This window comes from Arachis hypogaea, chromosome 18, assembly GCF_003086295.3.
Source record: "Arachis hypogaea cultivar Tifrunner chromosome 18, arahy.Tifrunner.gnm2.J5K5, whole genome shotgun sequence".
Lineage (NCBI taxonomy): Eukaryota > Viridiplantae > Streptophyta > Magnoliopsida > Fabales > Fabaceae > Arachis > Arachis hypogaea.
Window position 1 is genome coordinate 106,122,817 of NC_092053.1, and position 17,926 is coordinate 106,140,742.

At 38.8% G+C, this 17,926-nt stretch overlaps 1 non-coding gene across 1 annotated transcript; it reads right to left on the minus strand.

The window, feature by feature from the left end:
• Nucleotides 1-15,115: 15,115 nt before the first annotated feature.
• On the minus strand, nucleotides 15,116-15,223 carry LOC112773699 (small nucleolar RNA R71). Its single transcript, XR_003188236.1, has one exon. It is a non-coding gene; the product is annotated as a small nucleolar RNA R71 (small nucleolar RNA).
• Between the last annotated feature and the right edge of the window lie 2,703 nt (nucleotides 15,224-17,926).

Sequence of the window (17,926 nt, forward strand, 5' to 3'; positions counted from 1 at the left end):
AGAGTTCCCAAGAAGAAAGTACCAAGGGAATGGAGAAACAAAAAGATCCCCATTGAAGGTTTCTCATCAGGGTTAAAAGTGGTGTTGACTCGAAATCAAGAGTTGTCTTATACAGTAAATAAAATCCTCTCTTTTGAGCATATTGAGCTGATCCATGAGGACACAGGGAGAAGATTCACAGTGGGAGGGGATAAGTTGAAGCATTATGATCAACCTCCACCTTAACAACAATCAACCGTCAAGCTAATGACGTTAAAAAAGTGCTTGTTGGGAGGCAACCCAATCTGAGTATCCTTTTATTTTCTATTTATTTTTATTTTGATTTTATATTTTTGTTTTATTTTATTTTATTTTTATTTACCAGTAGTTTTCCTTGTTTTTTATTTTATTGGCTCATGTAAAGTGTTTAAACTAGGAACATGTTCAATTGGAATGAAAAATAGACACCCTGAATAGAAGTTGGCACGGAGGGGTGGCGCCAAACTCCATGACGTGGTGTTTGGTGCCACAGGAGCGTCAAATTGGAAGATAAATCACGCAAGGGTGGCGCCAAACTCCACGATGTGGCATTTGGCACCACAATATACACATAAGGGAGTTTTATTTTGGGAGGGCCAAACACCCAATCTTGGTGTTTGGCACCAAAAAAAAGGAAAAAAAAGAATTGAACGAAGTGCCTGGCGCCAGATGTTACATTTGGCCGCTGGACACCAGGATGTGTAATTTTTTTTCTTTTTATTATTTTTTTCTTTATTTCTTTTCTTTTTTTTCCTACCTCTATCCCTGTACCCTACCCCTATCACCATACCCCTACCCCCTCCTTTCATTCATATTCTACTTCCTAATTTTTCCTTCCCTTTAACCGTGACCCCATTCCCTTTTCCCTTTTGATTTTTCTTTTTCTTTTCTTTTCCCCTCCCCCTACTGACCTTCCCCTTTCCTATTCTTCCGTTCTTCTTGGTCTATTTTTCTCTTACTTGGAGATGAATAAATTTTTAAGTTTGGTTTTGTCGCTCCGCTAATTTTTTTTTTTATTTTTATCCATGGCAGGAATTGACCTCTTCCCTTGAGCAGATGAGGATGAGCCATGATTGTGGCTGAGCAAAAGCCTCAGTGCCATGAGCTTTTTCAGATGAGACAGGAGAAAGGACGATTGGGAGGACCTTATGGAGCACTACCTGAGTAGAGAGATTACCACCGTGATAACTAAGGTGGTTAAGTTCCCTTTTCCATTCTTATTTTCTTTTCCTTATTATTATGTTATTTTCCTGCTTTCTGTTTGATTTTTAGTGTCCTTTGCATGAGCCTGAGTTTATTTTAGTATTTCAAGTCTAGTTTATTTTAGTTTTATTTCAATTTAAATATGCCTCATGTATCACTATCTGAGGTTGAATTTAAAAAAAGGAAGAGAAAAGTGGTGTAATGCAGGAGTTGTTGAGCTTAAATTTATAATTGTCTTGTCAAATTATATGTGGTGGTATTTATCTGTGATTGTGACTGCATGAAAAGAATAGTGCATGAATGACTCTGGAAACAATGAGACGTTAGTTCATGATAAACAGGAACTTAGAAAAGTTTTATGACCCTTCCAAGAGTTAAACAAGAAATTTATCCTTGAAGCAAAAGAAATAACAAGAAAAGAATAAGAAAAAGCAAGGCTCAAGGCTCTGAGCATTAATGGCTAGGAAGGTTCAATTGATTAAAAGCTCGAAAGAGTTATTTTTCTAGCTATATGCTTGTGGTATGAATGTGTCAAGAAATCTTGAGACAAAACACTTAAATTCAAAGCCAAATGTAATTAAAGAGAAGCCAAAGGCTCTAAGAATCACTGACTGGGAAGAATCTAAAGAAAAATGATCAAAGCTCAAAGAGTTCCCCAGTTAAGTACTTGTAGTGTTTCTGTGTCAATCAAAGCTTGAGACAAAACATTTAGAGTCACGGTTAGGCTCAAAATGCAAAGCACCAAAGAAAAAAGGAAAATGCTATGTTCAAGGATCAATCAGGAGTTAAAAGAGAGAGAGTTTATAACATTATTCAGGTTCTAGTTTTGTATAACATTGATATCACCAAGTTTTCAAGAGACAGAGAGATTCCAAAACTATTCATAATCATAGTGTCATTAACCATATTCAGAGGATAGACATGAGCTTGATTGACATTTTAACTGATGAGCGGATATTTTATATGCTTTTTGGCATCATTTTCATATAGTTTTCATTATGTTTTGTTTAAGTTTTATTATGGTTTCATAAGTTTTACTGTAAAATTCACATTTTTGGATTCTACTTTGAGTTTGTGTATTTTATAGTGATTTCAGGTATTTTCTGGCTGAAATTGAGGAGGTTGAGCAAAAGTCTGATTTAGAGACAGAGAAAGGGCTGCAGATGCTGTCAGGATCTAACCTCCGTGCACTCGAAGGAGCTTTTCTGAAGTTACAGACGTCCAAATGACGCGCTCTCAATGGCTATGGAAAGCGAACATCCAGGGATTTCCAGAAATAGATAGTAGTCCATACTTTGCTTTGGAAATGAAGGCCTAAAATTGGCATTCAATGCCAGCCACCAGCTCTATTCCTGGCGTCCAGCGCCCACATGAGAGCAGCTGGCGTCCAACACCCAAAAGGGAGTCCCAAGCCAGCGTTCAACACCCCTAAGGGGTACTAGCTCATGGGAAAAACTCAAGCTCAGCCCAAACACTCACTAAGTGGGCTCCAGAAGTGGATTTTCACACTACAAGACTAGTTTATCGTATTTCTGTAATTCTTAGTTAGCAGAATAGTATATATATACAAGAGTTCACCCTTGTTAGAGGACTCTTGCCCACCTTTATGTTTTCCATTGTATTTTTGAACAGCATGAGTCACTAACCTCCTAAGGTTAAGGTTAGGAGCTCTACTGAGTTTTATGGATCAATAATATTACCGTTCTAGTTCAATATATCTGATTCTATTCTCTTATGTATTCTCGTTCTTCATCTCATGAATTGAGGGTAACCCGTGACAATCACCCTTGTTCTACATGGGTTCCGTGCGAGTCCTGACCTGGATAGCGTTGAACTAAAGCTAGAGATTGCATTGCGAATTCCAATAGAGTACCTGGGCAACTTTGGATACATGACATAAAATCCCGTTGACCGTGGGTAAGTGAGGTCTCTGTGGCGTTAAGGATAAAGTCAGAGAAGTAGCACTTTCTAATCTACAAAATCTGCCTTGTCTGTGGCACCTTGAGTAGGATCGTGAAGGAAGTGGATTGCTTAGAGCTTCATCTTCTGCTACAGTGAGAAACCTAGAGGTGGCTTGAGGAGAGGACATGAGTTATCTCAACGTGGTGGATTACTGCAGTGGAGGAGGTTAACTTGATGAGAGGACATGAGTTAATCACTTACGGCTGCCATTGAAGGAATCAGAAAGTTATTGAAGTAGACAGTAAGAAAAGTTAATCCAGAAAAATAAAGCATCTCCGAAGCCTCAACCATTCTATCATCATTGATTTCTCATCTACCGAGTAACGTTTTATTTATTTATTCTATTTTATGCATTTTCTGTGACAAACTATAATTTCTATCTGCCTAACTAAGATCTGCAAGATAACCACTACTTGCTCGAACTAACAATCTCTGTGGGATCGACCCTCACTCACCTAAGGTATTAATTGGACAACCCGGTGTACTTTTCGGTCGATCTGTGTGAATTCTGTGGAGCCAGTTTCATGCACCATTAACTCTTAAGCAAACTCACATCTCAAATTTCTATTGTTTAAGTTACTTAAGGACAAGCAACAATTCAAGTTTGGTGTTATGATGCGTGAGCATCTTTCTTATCTTTTCTTAGTAATTTGCATGTGGATTTGCTATGTTATTCTAAGATTTAGGTGTTTTAAGCGACCATGAATACTACTTTGAGTTGTTTTGCAATTTGATTTATTACAGGTGACATACAGGTGAGTTTAGCAAAGTGTACCAAGAATTTGCAGATGCTATCAACCCTGACCTCTTTACACTCCAATAAACATAACTTAAGCTTTAGAAGTCTAATTGACACTATTCTAGTGGTATTGGAAAGCCAACTTCCAAAATTTTTCAACAATATATAATAGAGCAGAAGGTGGCGCCAAATGCCATGATCTCAAGCCAAACGCCCAGCACCTCAAGTTTGGCGCCATGCATGAGTATCTCAAGCCAAACTCCATGAATTTCAAGTATGGCACCACGTTCAAGATCCAAGGCAAACTCCAAAACCTCCCAGTATGGCACCATGCACAACCCATGAGCTCAAGTTAGGCACCACTCCTCCCAAGTATGGCGTCACCATTTGCATACCAGGGTAGTCCCGCATGTTTTTAAATTTTATTTTTTTATTTTTAATTAGAAAAAGATATTAATTAGGTTTTTGAATTTAATTTCTGAATCAATTAGGTTAGATATAAAAAGAGAAAAGATTCATCCCTTGGGGGCTCTCTGTCTTCTCTTCTCCTATTTCGCACTTTACACATTTTTCTGTTAGGATTTTTCACACCATGAGCAACTAAACCTCCATTGTTAAGGTTAGGAGCTTTATTTATTTTGATGGATTAATAACTATATTTTCTACTTCTGATTTATGCATTAATTTATATTCAAGAATCAGTTTCGTTCTTCATCCTACATATTAGAGTATATTGAAAAATAACTCTTTTCTAACTTGAATTCTTGTTGACTCTTGGAAAAGTTACCTTACCTGAACAACAGCTTAAAACTGGATTCTTATAACTCTCTAATTATCTGGATTTAACGCGATACATGACATATAATCGTCTTATTTTTAGGTTCTTAGGGTTTTATGTGGCTTATAAACTAGGATTTGAACCTAAACCCTCTAATTAGAATAAGTGACCAAGGAATTGGTGGTTGATTGAGTTAGACGAGGATTAAATTACCAAGGAATTAGAATCTAATCACTTAAAGTTTGCTGTGAATTAAATCCTTGCATAATCAAAGTGGTTAGTAAGAATTGTTAAAACTAAAATCTGAATATCTCCAAAATTTTAACTGTTTTCTCACATTATTTCTCACAACCAATTTACTATTTGCTTTTTTAAACTTTCTGATTTATTATTTAATGCAATTTGAATTCAAAATACTTCTTTTTGCTTGTCTGACTAAGTGGATCACTCAACTACTGTTGCTTGGTCTATCAATCCTCCTGGGATCAACCTTCACTCACCTGAGGTATTACATGGTACGACCCGGTACACTTGCTGGTTCAGTTGTAGTTTTCAAAATTCACATCACTTAACCATATTCTCATACCGTTTTCTCAACTATTCACTGTTTGCTTTTCTTAATCCACCATCTTTTATGATATTTGATCTTCAAAACTCCTATTTCAACTTGTATAACTAGAACATCAACCATTGCTTGCTTAGTCCATTAATCCTCGTAGAATCGATACTCACTCACCTGAGTTTATTACTTGGTACAACACGGTGCACTTATCGGTAAGTTGTAGTTAGAAAATACTGCACCAAATTATTGGTGCTGTTGCCAAGGATTAACTATGACTGATAACTATCAGTTGCTTAGCTTCCTAGATTAGACTTTTTCTTTGTTTTACTTCTGTTTCTGTCTTTATTTTTTTATTTTTAAATTTTTCCTTCTTTAATTTTTGCCACTTTCATTTTATTTCTTTCCCTTTTATTTTCGTGTGCTTCACTAAGATTCTCTTTACTGTGATGTTGAGAATCTCAATTTTCCTTGTTTCTAGTTATTTATGCAGAAAAACAGGAATCAAGAACCTCTTCTATACGATCCTGAGATTGAAAGAACTCTTCGGAGACAAAGAAAATAAGCTAGAGCTCAGAAAATTTGAGAAATCTTTTGGGAAAAGTCTGAAGAGGAAGCTAAATTCAATATGGCTCAGAATACTGAGAATCTTGTGGTCAATAACCCCAACAATGTTCTGCCAGTCAGGAGAATTCTGGGGTCATATACTAACCCCAATCCTGGAAATTGTGTGGGAAGCATTGTACCACTGGTTGTGCATGCCAACAACTTCGAGTTGAAATATCAACTTATTACTTTAGTCTAGAAGAATTGTTAGTTCAGTGGAAGACCTCAGGAGGAGCCCAACTTATTCATATCTAATTTTTTGAGGATTTGTGAAACGGTCAAGATCAATGGGGTCCCCATTGATATCTGTAGGTTGTTGTTATTCCCTTTTACTGTGAGAGACCGAGTTAGTCAGTGGCTTGAGATACAACCTAAAGAAAGTATAGCAACCTAGGCGAATTTGGTTAGTAAGTTATTAACCAAATTCTTTCTGCCTCAGAGGTTGATTAAGCTAAGGATTGACATTTGGACAGTTTAAAGGTAAGTCTCTCTATGAGGCTTGTGAGAGATACAAAGCTATGGTGAGAAAAGTGCCCTCCGGACATGTTTGCAGATTGGGTATAGTTATAGATTTTCTATGATGGTTTCACTTCAGCTTCGAGACTTTCTCTGAATAACTCCGCAGGAGGTTTTTTATATATGAAGACCATTGATAAGGCCTTGGATTTGATAGAGATGGTGGCCAATAATTAGTACTTGTATTCTTCAGAGAGAACCGTGAAGAAGGGTGTTATGGAATTGGATGCCTTAGATGCTATATATTCTTGCTTAGAATAAAGCTATTTCTTAGCAGATTAATGCTATCACTCAACATTGGGGAGGTATGCAAGTTTCATCTGTTGCTACCTAAGAGCCTTCTTATGACATGAGTGGTGGAGTGTCTCAATTTGGAAGCATTGGTTATGAGCAACCATTTACTGAGCAGGCTAACTACATGGGATATTCTTCAAAACCACCGAATAATGATCCCTTTTCTAAGACATATAACCCGAGATGGAAGAATCACCTAAACTTTGGCCGGAGAAATCAGAATCAGAGGCAGTCCAATTTCAACAATAACAGCTTCCCCAAAATAATTTTAAATCACAAAATCCACCCCCAGCTTCCTAGGATACCTCAGCATTGGAGGCAGCGTTAGCCGAACTCTCCAAAAATACTCACAGTTTCATGCAGGAAACCAGAGCCATAATAAAAAACTTGGAGGTTCAGATGGGACACTTGAGCAAGTAAGTTGCTGAAAGGCCTCCTAACACCTTTCCCAGTGATACAGCTCCAAATCCAAGAGAGGAATGTAAGACCACATATGTGATAAGTGGAAAAGAGGTGGATAATCAACCTTTTGGTAATGAGGGGCAAGTTGAAGAAATTATGAAGGTAGCCAGAGACCTTGAAGAGCCTACTCTTCCTCTCCATGCACTATCCAAAGTTGAGCAACCCAAGGTGGAAACCTCAGTACCTAAGTGCAATCTAAGAATCTTACTCTTTTAAAAGCCTCAGGAAGAACACAAGAATGAGCAATACTTTAAACTCTTAGAGGTATTCAAGACACTATACATCAACACTCCATTCATAGAAGTTTTTGAACAAATGCCGATGTATGTTAACTTCGTAAAGGAGTTATTGTCTGAGAAACGATCCCTGAAAGGAGGCCAAACAAGGGTACTAACCAGAGAGTGTAGTGCAATCATTTAGAGAAATCTATCAAGCAAGAAGCCAGATCCTAGAAATTTCCAAATTCCATGTACTATTGGAAACAACTCCTTTGACAGAGCATTGTGTGATTTAGGGGCGAGCATCAATCTGATGCTGCTCTCTGTGGTGAAAAAACTACAAATTCAAGAGGTGAAACCCACAAGAATAACTCTTCAATTGGCAAACAAATCTATAAGGCTGGCACATGGGGTGGTGGAGAATGTTTTGGTCAAGTTAAAAAATTTCTTTCTCCCAACAGATTTTGTGATCCTTGACATTATGGAAGATGAAAAATTCTCCATCATTCTAGGAAGACCGTTCTTAGCCACTGGGAGATCTCTCATTGATTTGGAAAAAAGTGAATTAATTTTGAGAGTGCACGATGAGCACTTGGTCTTTCATGTCTTCAAAGCCATAAATCACTCCAATGAAGAGGAGAAGTGCATGAAAACCGAGTCCCCTGATCTAATCCTCCCAGAATCAGCTGATGATGCCAAGCAAAAGTTATAATCCAAGCCTTCTATGGTAGAAATCAATAAAAAACCCCTTATACTAAATTTAAGTTTGGAGTTAGGCGTGTTGCTTTAGTTCAGTAGGAGGCTCCCAGGAAGAAAGTTTCTAAGGGGTGGAGAAACAAGAAGGTCCCCACTGAAGATTTCTCACCAGGATTGAAAGTGGTGTTAACTCACCATTCGTCTTTGCCTTATACAGTGAACGGAATTCTCTCGCTTGAGCATGTTAAGTTGATTCATGAGAATACAGGGAGAAGATTCACATTAAGAGGGGAGGAATTAAAGCAGTATGATCAACCTCCTCCTTAATAGCAAAGATGAACCGTCAAGCTAGTGATGTTAAAGAAGTGCTTGTTGGGAGGCAACCCAACATCTTTTATATCCTTTAATTACATTTTATTCTTTGAATTTTGTTTATTTCATTTTTATAGATCATAATTTTCCTTTTTTTAACTGTATTTGAGTCATGCATTCTGAGTTAAACAAGAACATGTGCATTTGGAATATAGATGGGAGATCTAAGAAGATGGAATTGGATTCTGGTGCTTCAGCACTAAACGCCGAGATCTGACATTTAGCACCATGATGCACATAATTCGAGGAGGGCTTACTACCACCCTGGCGTCTAGTGTCGGTTCTGGGCATCTAGCGCCAGGGAGCACATAAAGAGGAGGAAGCTCACTGCCACCCTGACGTCTAGCGCCAGCTCTGGGTGTCTAGCACCAAGGATATGTCATTGGAGGATTTGGTTTCTGGAGGGTTGGCATTTAGCACAACTCTAGGCGTTTAGAGCTGGGGTCGACGTAAAACAAAAAGGGTGGGCACTAAATGCCATGTCACCGGTGGTTAGCACCGAATCCTTCGCAAAGGGTGAAATTGATTTCAGAAGTGTGGCGTTAAACACCCACAACCCGACGTTTAGCGCCGAGAATGCTGCACCAATTTGAATTCAAATCTTTTTCCAATCCCCTTGATTCTCTCCCTTTTTTTCGTTTTTCAACGTGACATCCTCCCTCTCCCATCAAATATCTCCTCTTCCCCTTCCCCATACCATTTGGTAGCACGAATCTCCACACTCCGTATAGCTGTACCAGTAAGTGCACTGAGTCGTCCAAGTAATATCTGAGCGAGTCAGGGTTGATCCCACGAGGATTGTGGTTTGAAGCAAGCTATGGTTATCTTGCAGGTCTTAGTCAGGCGAAATCAGAAGGTTGTTGGATTTGTGAGATCTAAACTAAGCAGACATGTAACTAATAAAATACTTTATATATTAGAAGGGAATTAGTAATCGGAATAGGGTTAAGGATTGGAGTTGCGTTGTCTTTCTGAATTAACTCTGGTATTGCTGTCTTCTTTGCTTGTGAGTGATCTCTTCAATGGCAGGCTGTAAGTGATTAACGCCTTTATTGAGAGGTCGTCAATACTCCTCCGGATCTAAACCCCAGGGTTAGTGTGGATCCATCTCTGCTTGAGGGTGAAGCTCGTACAGTCCATTCTCCTTAATGATCATACTCAAAGTGTCACAAACAAGGTCGGATCTTCTGGATCAGAGAATGCTGCATCTTTGGGTTCTAGCCTCTACCACAGAGACCCTAATCTCCCCGTAAATTGGCCGAACTGGTGTCTCGAGAAGTTCCCAACGAAGTCGTGGATTAGCCGTCTGAGAGATGCAAAATCAAGCTGGTGGTTCGCGCTTTCCACTGAAGTATTCACACGAACCCAAGTAGACACGGGTGTTTGTCAAGCACGTTTGTCTTAATATGATTAACAGAGGTGATTATCACTGATCATCCTATTCACCATGTTGAAGAATGAATATACATCCTAGAATTAATCAAACACGGATCGAAGAGAAACAGTAATACTTTTATTAATTCATAGGACTCAGCAGGGCTCCTCCCCTCAACCTAGGAGGTTTAGAAACTCATACTGAAAGGAAAATACAATGATAAACATGTAAAGTGGTAAAAGAGGTTAGAAGGTATCTGAATTACATAAATCTAATCCCTTAAATACTAAACAAATGACTAGTAAGGGTAAAACAGTTTTTTTAGTGCTAAAATCCACTTCTGGGGCCTACTTGGTGAGTGTTTAGGCTGAGCTTTGATGAGATCCATGTGCTATGAGGCTTCTAGGGCGTTGCACACTGGCTAGGGGGTCCTCTCTGGGTGTTTGGATGCTGGTCTCTGCTCTATGGGCGCTGGACGCCTGGAAGGGGGCAGGTAGCTGGCGTTGGACGCCAGTTTTGGGCCTTCTAATATAAAGCAAAGTATGAACTATTATACATTTATGGAAAGCTCTGGAAGTCATATTTCCATAGTCGTTAATAACGCTCTATTTGGACTTCAGTAGCTCCAGAAAAGGTCTTTCAAATGCAAGGAGGTCAAATCTGGACAGCATCTACAGTGATTTCTCTGTCTCTAAATCAGACTTTTGCTCCAGCTCCTCAATTTCAGCCAGAATTTACCTGAAATTGCACAAAAACACAAAAACTCATAGTAGAATCCAAAAATGTGAATTTAACACTAAAACCTATAAAAACTTAGTAAAAACTAAACAAAATATACTAAAAACTATATGAAAATGATGCCAAAAAGCATATAAAATATCCGCTCATCACCATTCTCCCCAATCCCATCACTTTCCTTCCCCAAGATTCCCTCCCTTTTCCCATAACAACCACCCACCCCCACAATAACTCTCCCCACCGTAACTCCCCTCCTTTTCCCTTTTCCTTTTCTTCTTTCATCCAACCTTCCCTATAAATACCCTCCACTCCTTCCCCACTGATGAGCGGATAATTTATACGCTTTTTGGCATTGTTTTTAGTATGTTTTTAGTAGGATCTAGTTACTTTTAGAGATGTTTTCATTAGTTTTTATGTTAAATTCACATTTCTGGACTTTACTATGAGTTTGTGTGTTTTTCTGTGATTTCAGGTATTTTCTGGCTGAAATTGAGGGACTTGAGCAGAAATCAGAATCAGAGGTTGAAGAAGGACTGCTGATGCTGTTGGATTCTGACCTCCCTGCACTCAAAGTGGATTTTCTGGAGCTACAGAACTCGAAATGGCGTGCTTCCAATTGCGTTGGAAATTAGACATCCAGGGCTTTCCAGCAATGTATAATAGTCCATACTTTGGCTAAGAATAGACGACGTAAACTGGCGTTCAACGCCAGCTCTCTGCCCAAATCTGGCGTCCAGCGCCAGATTAGGATCCAAAACCAGAGTTAAACGCTAGAAATGGATCAAAACCTGGCGTTCAACTCCACAAATGGCCTCTGCACGTGGAACACTTAAGCTCAGCCCAAACACACACCAAGTGGGCCCCGGAAGTGGATTTATGCATCAAATACTTACTCATGTAAACCCTAGTGACTAGTTTATTATAAATAGGACCTCTTACTATTGTATTAGACATCTTTGAACGCATTGTTCTTAGACCATGGGGGCTGGCCAAACGGCCATGCCTGGACCTTTCACTTATGTATTTTCAACGGTAGAGTTTCTACACTCCATAGATTAAGGTGTGGAGCTCTGCTGTTCCTCAAAGATTAATGCAAAGTACTACTGTTTTCTAGTCAATTCTTCTTATTTCGCTTCTAAGATATCCATTCACACCCAAGAACGTGATGAAGGTGATGATTATGTGTGACGCTCATCACCATCTCCCCTATGAACACGTGCCTGACAAACACTTCCGTTCTACATGAAATAAGCTAGAATGAATATCTCTTAGATCTCCTAACTGGAATCTTCGTGGCGTACGCTAGAATGATGGCGGCATTCAAGAGAATCCGGAAAGTCTAAACCTTGTCTGTGGTATTCCGAGTAGGATTCAATGATTGAATGACTGTGACGAGCTCCTAACTCGCGATTGCAGGGCGTTAGTGACAGACGCAAAAGGATAGTAAATCCTATTCCGGCATGATCGAGAACCGACAGATGAATAGCCGTGCCGTGACAGGGTGCGTGAGCATATTATTCACTGAGAGGATAAGATGAAGCCATTGACAAGGGTGATGCCTCCAGACGATTAGCCGTGCCGTGACAGGGCATTGGATCATTTTCCCGTGAGATGACCGAAAGTAGCCATTGACAGTGGTGATGTATCACATAAAGCCAGCCATGGAAAGGAATGAGACTGATTGGATGAAGATAGCAGGAAAGCAGAGGTTCAGAGGAACGAAAAGCATCTCCATTCGCTTATCTGAAATTCCTACCAATGATTTACATAAGTATCTCTATCCCTATTCTATTATTTATTATTCGAAAACACCATTATCACTTTATATCTGCCTGACTGAGATTTACAAGGTGACCATAGCTTGCTTCATACCAACAATCTCCGTGGGATTCGACCTTTACTCACGTAAGGTATTACTTGGACGACCCAGTGCACTTGCTGGTTAGTTGTATCGAAGTTGTGACAGACAGAAAACTAGATCAGAGCACCAGGCCTTTGAAGCCATGGATATGTATCACAATTTCGTGCACCAAGTTTTTGGCGCCGTTGCCGGGGATTGTTTGAGTTTTCGGCAAGCTTTTGGTCCGGTAACATCAGTGCCAGATTCCCTTTTGATCCGGCAACAGCACCAAGTTTTTGGCGCCGTTGCCGGGGATTGTTTGAGTTTGGACAACTGACGGCTCATCTTGTTGCTCAGATTAGGTAATTTTCTTTGTATTTTATTTTCAAAAAATTTTTCAAAAATATTTTCAAAAATCTCTCATCTGTTTTCGAAAAAAAAAAATAAAAATAAAAATGTTTTCAAAAATTTTATTCAAGATTTTTAAGAATGAATTCTAGTGTTTCATGAAGCATGTGAAGCCTGGCTGGCTGTAAAGCCATGTCTAAATTCTTTTGGACTGAGGTTTCCAAACCATCAGAGGTAAGTTACATACTTGATAAATGATGAGCAGCAATTTGTTATCAAGAGCAATATACTCTGGTGTTAAATGCTGAAGCTTGGCTGGCCATTGGCCATGTCTAGTGTTTTGGACTGGAGCTTTCTTTGAAATCTTGGCTGGCTAGTGAGCCATGTCTAATTCCTGGACTGAAGCTTTAGACTAAGAATGCAAGATTCCTGGAATTCATATTAAAATTTTTGGAATCCTTATTTTTTCTTTTTCATATAATTTTCGAAAAAAATCCAAAAAAATTTAGAAAATCATAAAAATCAAAAATATTTTTCTGTTTCTTGTTTGAGTCTTGAGTCATATCATAAGTTTGGTGTCACTTGCATATGCATCTTGCATTTTTCGAAAATATCATGCATTCATAGTGTTCTTCATGATCTTCAAGTTGTTCTCGGTAAGTCTTCTTGTTTGATCTTGAAGATTTTTTGATTTGTGTCTTTTCATGTTTATCATATGCATTCTTGAATTCTTAGTGTCTAAGCATTAAAGAATTCTAAGTTTGGTGTCTTGCATGTTTTCTTTGCATTAAAAACTTTCCAAAAATATGTTCTTGATGTTCATCATGTTCTTCATAGTGTTCTTGGTGTTCATCTTGACATTCATAGCATTCTTGCATGCATTCATTGTTTTGATCTAAAAATTTCATGCATTGCATAATTTTCACGTTTTCATAAATATTCAAAAATCAAAAAAATATCTTTTCCTTTTTCTCTCATCAAATTCGAAAATTGAGTTGACTTTTTCAAAAATTTTTAAAATCAAATTGTTTCTCATGAGTCAAATCAAATTTTCAATTTGAAAATCTTATCTTTTTCAAAATCTTTTTCAAAAATCAAATCTTTTTCAAAAATTCTTAGTTATTTTCGAAAATTCCAAAAATATTTTTCAAAAATATTTTTCTTATTTTTACATCAAATTTTCGAAAATAACATCACTAATTAATGTTTTGATTCAAAAATTTCAAGTTTGTTACTTGCTTGTTAAGAAAGATTCAAACTTTAAGTTCTAGAATCATATCTTGTGATTTCTTGTGAATCAAGTCATTAATTGTGATTTTAAAAATCAAATCTTTTTCAAAACTACTTTCTAAAATATCTTCTTATCTTATCTTTTTCAAAAATATCTTTTCAAAATATCTTCTTTAACTTCCTAACCTCTTATCTTTTCAAAATTTGTTTCAACTAACTAACTAACTTTTTGTTTGTTTCTTAACTTTTTCAAAACTACCTAACTAACTCTCTCTCTCTCATTTTTCGAAAATATCTTTCCCCTTTTTCAAAATTTCTTTTTAATTTATTAATTATTTTAATTTTTAAAATTGAATTTTCAAAAATTACTAATATTTTTTCAAAAACTATTTTCAAAAATCACTAACTCTTTTTCAAAAATATTTTTCAAAAATTCCCTCCTTCTCTCTCATCTTATTCTATTTATTCATTCATTAACTAACATCTCTTCCTCACATCATCACCAAATTCGAACCCCCTCATCTATCTGTGTTCGAATTTCTTCTTCTTTTCTTCTACTAACAATAAGGAACCTCTTTACTGTGACATAGAGGATTCCTCTTCTTTTCTTTTTCTCTCCTCTTTCTTATGAGCAGGGACAGAGAAAAAGGCATTCTTGTTGAAGCTGATCCAGAACCTGAAAGGACTCTGAAGAGAAAATTAAGAGAAGCTAAATTACAACAATCCAGAGACAACTTGATTGAAAATTTCGAACAAGTAAAGGAGATGGCAGCCGAACCCAACAACAATGCAAGGAGAATGCTTGGTGACTTTACTGCACCAAATTCCAATTTACATGGAAGAAGCATCTCCATTCCTGCCATTGGAGCAAATAACTTTGAGCTGAAACCTCAGTTAGTTTCTCTGATGCAGCAGAACTGCAAGTTTCATGGACTTCCATCTGAAGATCCTTTTCAGTTCTTAACTGAATTCTTGCAGATATGTGATACTGTTAAGACTAATGGAGTAGATCCTGAAGTCTACAGGCTCATGCTTTTCCCTTTTGCTGTAAGAGACAGAGCTAGATTATGGTTAGATTCTCAACCCAAAGACAGCCTGAACTCTTGGGATAAGCTGGTCACGGCTTTCTTAGCCAAGTACTTTCCTCCTCAAAAGCTGAGCAAGCTTAGAGCTGATGTTCAAACCTTCAGACAGAAAGAAGGTGAATCCCTCTATGAAGCTTGGGAAAGATACAAACAGTTGACCAAAAAGTGTCCTTCTGACATGCTTTCAGAATGGACCATCCTGGATATATTCTATGATGGTTTATCTGAGCTATCAAAGATGTCACTGGACACTTCTGCAGGTGGATCCATTCATCTAAAGAAAACGCCTGCAGAAGCTCAAGAACTCATTGACATGGTTGCTAATAACCAGTTCATGTACACCTCTGAAAGGAATCCTGTGAGTAATGGGACGCCTATGAAGAAGGGAGTTCTTGAAGTTGATACTCTGAATGCCATATTGGCTCAGAATAAAATATTGACTCAGCAAGTCAATATGATCTCTCAGAGTCTGCATGGAATGCAAGCTGCATCCAACAGTACTCAAGAGGCTTCTTATGAAGAAGAAGCTTATGATCCTGAGAACCCTGCAACAGCAGAGGTAAATTACTTAGGTGAACCTTATGGAAACACCTATAACTCAACATGGAGAAATCATCCAAATTTCTCATCGAAGGATCAAAAGCCCCAACAAGGCTTTAATAATGGTGGAAGAAACAGGTTTAACAATAATAAACCTTTTCCATCATCCACTCAGCAACAGACAGAGAACTCTGAACAAAATACTTCTAATTTAGCAAATCTAGTCTCTGATCTATCCAAGGCCACTGTGAGTTTCATGAATGAAACAAGGTCTTCCATTAGAAATCTGGAAGCACAAGTGGGCCAGCTGAGTAAAAGGATCACTGAAATCCCTCCCAGTACTCTCCCAAGCAATACAGAAGAGAATCCAAAAGGAGAGTGCAAGGCCATTGACATAAGCGCCATGGCCGAACCTGTGAGGAGAGGAGAGGACGTGAATCCCAAGGAGGAAGACCTCCTGGGACGTCCAGTGATCAATAAGGAGCTTCCATCTGAGGAACCAAAGGAATCTGAGACTCATCTAGAGACCATAGAGATTCCATTGAACCTCCTTATGCCCTTCATGAGCTCTGATGAGTATTCCTCTTTTGAAGAGAATGAGGATGTTACTGAAGAGCAAACTGCCAAGTTTCTTGGTGCAATCATGAAGCTGAATGCTAAATTGTTTGGCATTGATACTTGGGAAGTTGAACCTCCCTTGTTCATCAATGAACTAAGTGATCTGGATCAACTGACATTGCCTCAGAAGAGACAGGATCCTGGAAAGTTCATAATACCCTGTACCATAGGCACCATGATCTTTAAGGCTCTGTGTGACCTTGGTTCAGGAATAAACCTCATGCCCCTCTCTGTAATAGAGAAATTGGGAATCTATGGGGTGCAAGCTGCTAAAATCTCACTAGAGATGGCAGACAGCTCAAGAAAACAGGCTTATGGACAAGTAGAAGATGTATTAGTAAAGGTTGAGGGCCTTTACATACCTACTGATTTCATAGTCCTGGATACTGGAAAGGAAGAGGATGAATCCATCATCCTAGGAAGACCTTTCCTGGCCACAGCAAGAGCTGTGATTGATGTTGACAGAGGTGAAATATTCCTTCAATGGAATGAGAACTCCCTTGTGTTTAAAACTCAAGGATCTCCCTCTGCAACCATGGAGAGGAAGCAGAAAAAGCTTCTCTCAAAGCAGAGTCAACCAGAGCCCCCACAGTCAAACTCTAAGTTTGGTGTTGGGAGGCCACTACCAAACTCTAAGTTTGGTGTTGAACTCCCATATCCAAACTCTAAGTTTGGTGTTGGAGAGTCTCAACAAAGCTCTGCACATCTGTGAGGCTCCATGAGAGCCCACTGTCAAGCTATTGACATTAAAGAAGCGCTTGTTGGGAGGCAACCCAATGTTTATCTAATTCTTATTTTTATTGTTTTTCATGTTTTCTTAGGTTCATGATCATGTGGAGTCACAAAATAAATATAAAAATTGGAAACAGAATCAAAAACAGCAGAAGAAAAATCACACCCTGGAGGAGCATCTGTCTGGCGTTCAGCGCCAGAACAGAGCATGGTTCTGGCGCTGAACGCCCAAAATGGGCAGCTTCTGGGCCCTGAACGCCAAAACAGGCATGGTTCTGGCGTTCAACGCCAGAAATGGCACACAAATGGGCGTTGAACGCCCAAAATGGCCACCAACCTGGCGCTGAACGCCCAGAGTTGGGTACAAAGGCATTTTTACATGCCTAATGGGTGCAGGGATGTAAATCCTTGAACACCTCAGGATCTGTGGACCCCACAAGATCTACTCAGGATCTGTGGACCCCACAGGATCCACTCAGGATCTGTGGACCCCACAGGATCCCCACCTACCTCCACTCACTTCTTCTCACCTCTCTCTTTCACACAACCCCATAAACACTCTTCCCTAAAAACCCCTCACCAATCACCTCAATCTCTCTTCCCCACTAAACCTTCACCACTCACATCCACCCACTCTTCCCAATAAACCTACCTCATAAACTCCACCTACCTTCAAAATTCAAAACCAATTTCCCACCCAAACCCACCCATATGGCCGAACCAATACCCCACCTCCCTACCCTATATAAAGACCTCCATTCTTCACCAAATTCACATAACACACCCCTCTACACTCCTCTTGGCCGAAACCACATCTCCTTCTCCCTCTCCATATTTCTTCTTCTTCTTCTTCTATTCTTTTGTTTATTGCTCGAGGGCGAGCAATATTCTAAGTTTGGTGTGGTAAAAGCATAGCTTTTTTGTTTTTCCATTACCATTGATGGCATCTAAGACCGGAGAATCCTCTAGAAGAGGGAAAGGGAAGATAAAAGATTCC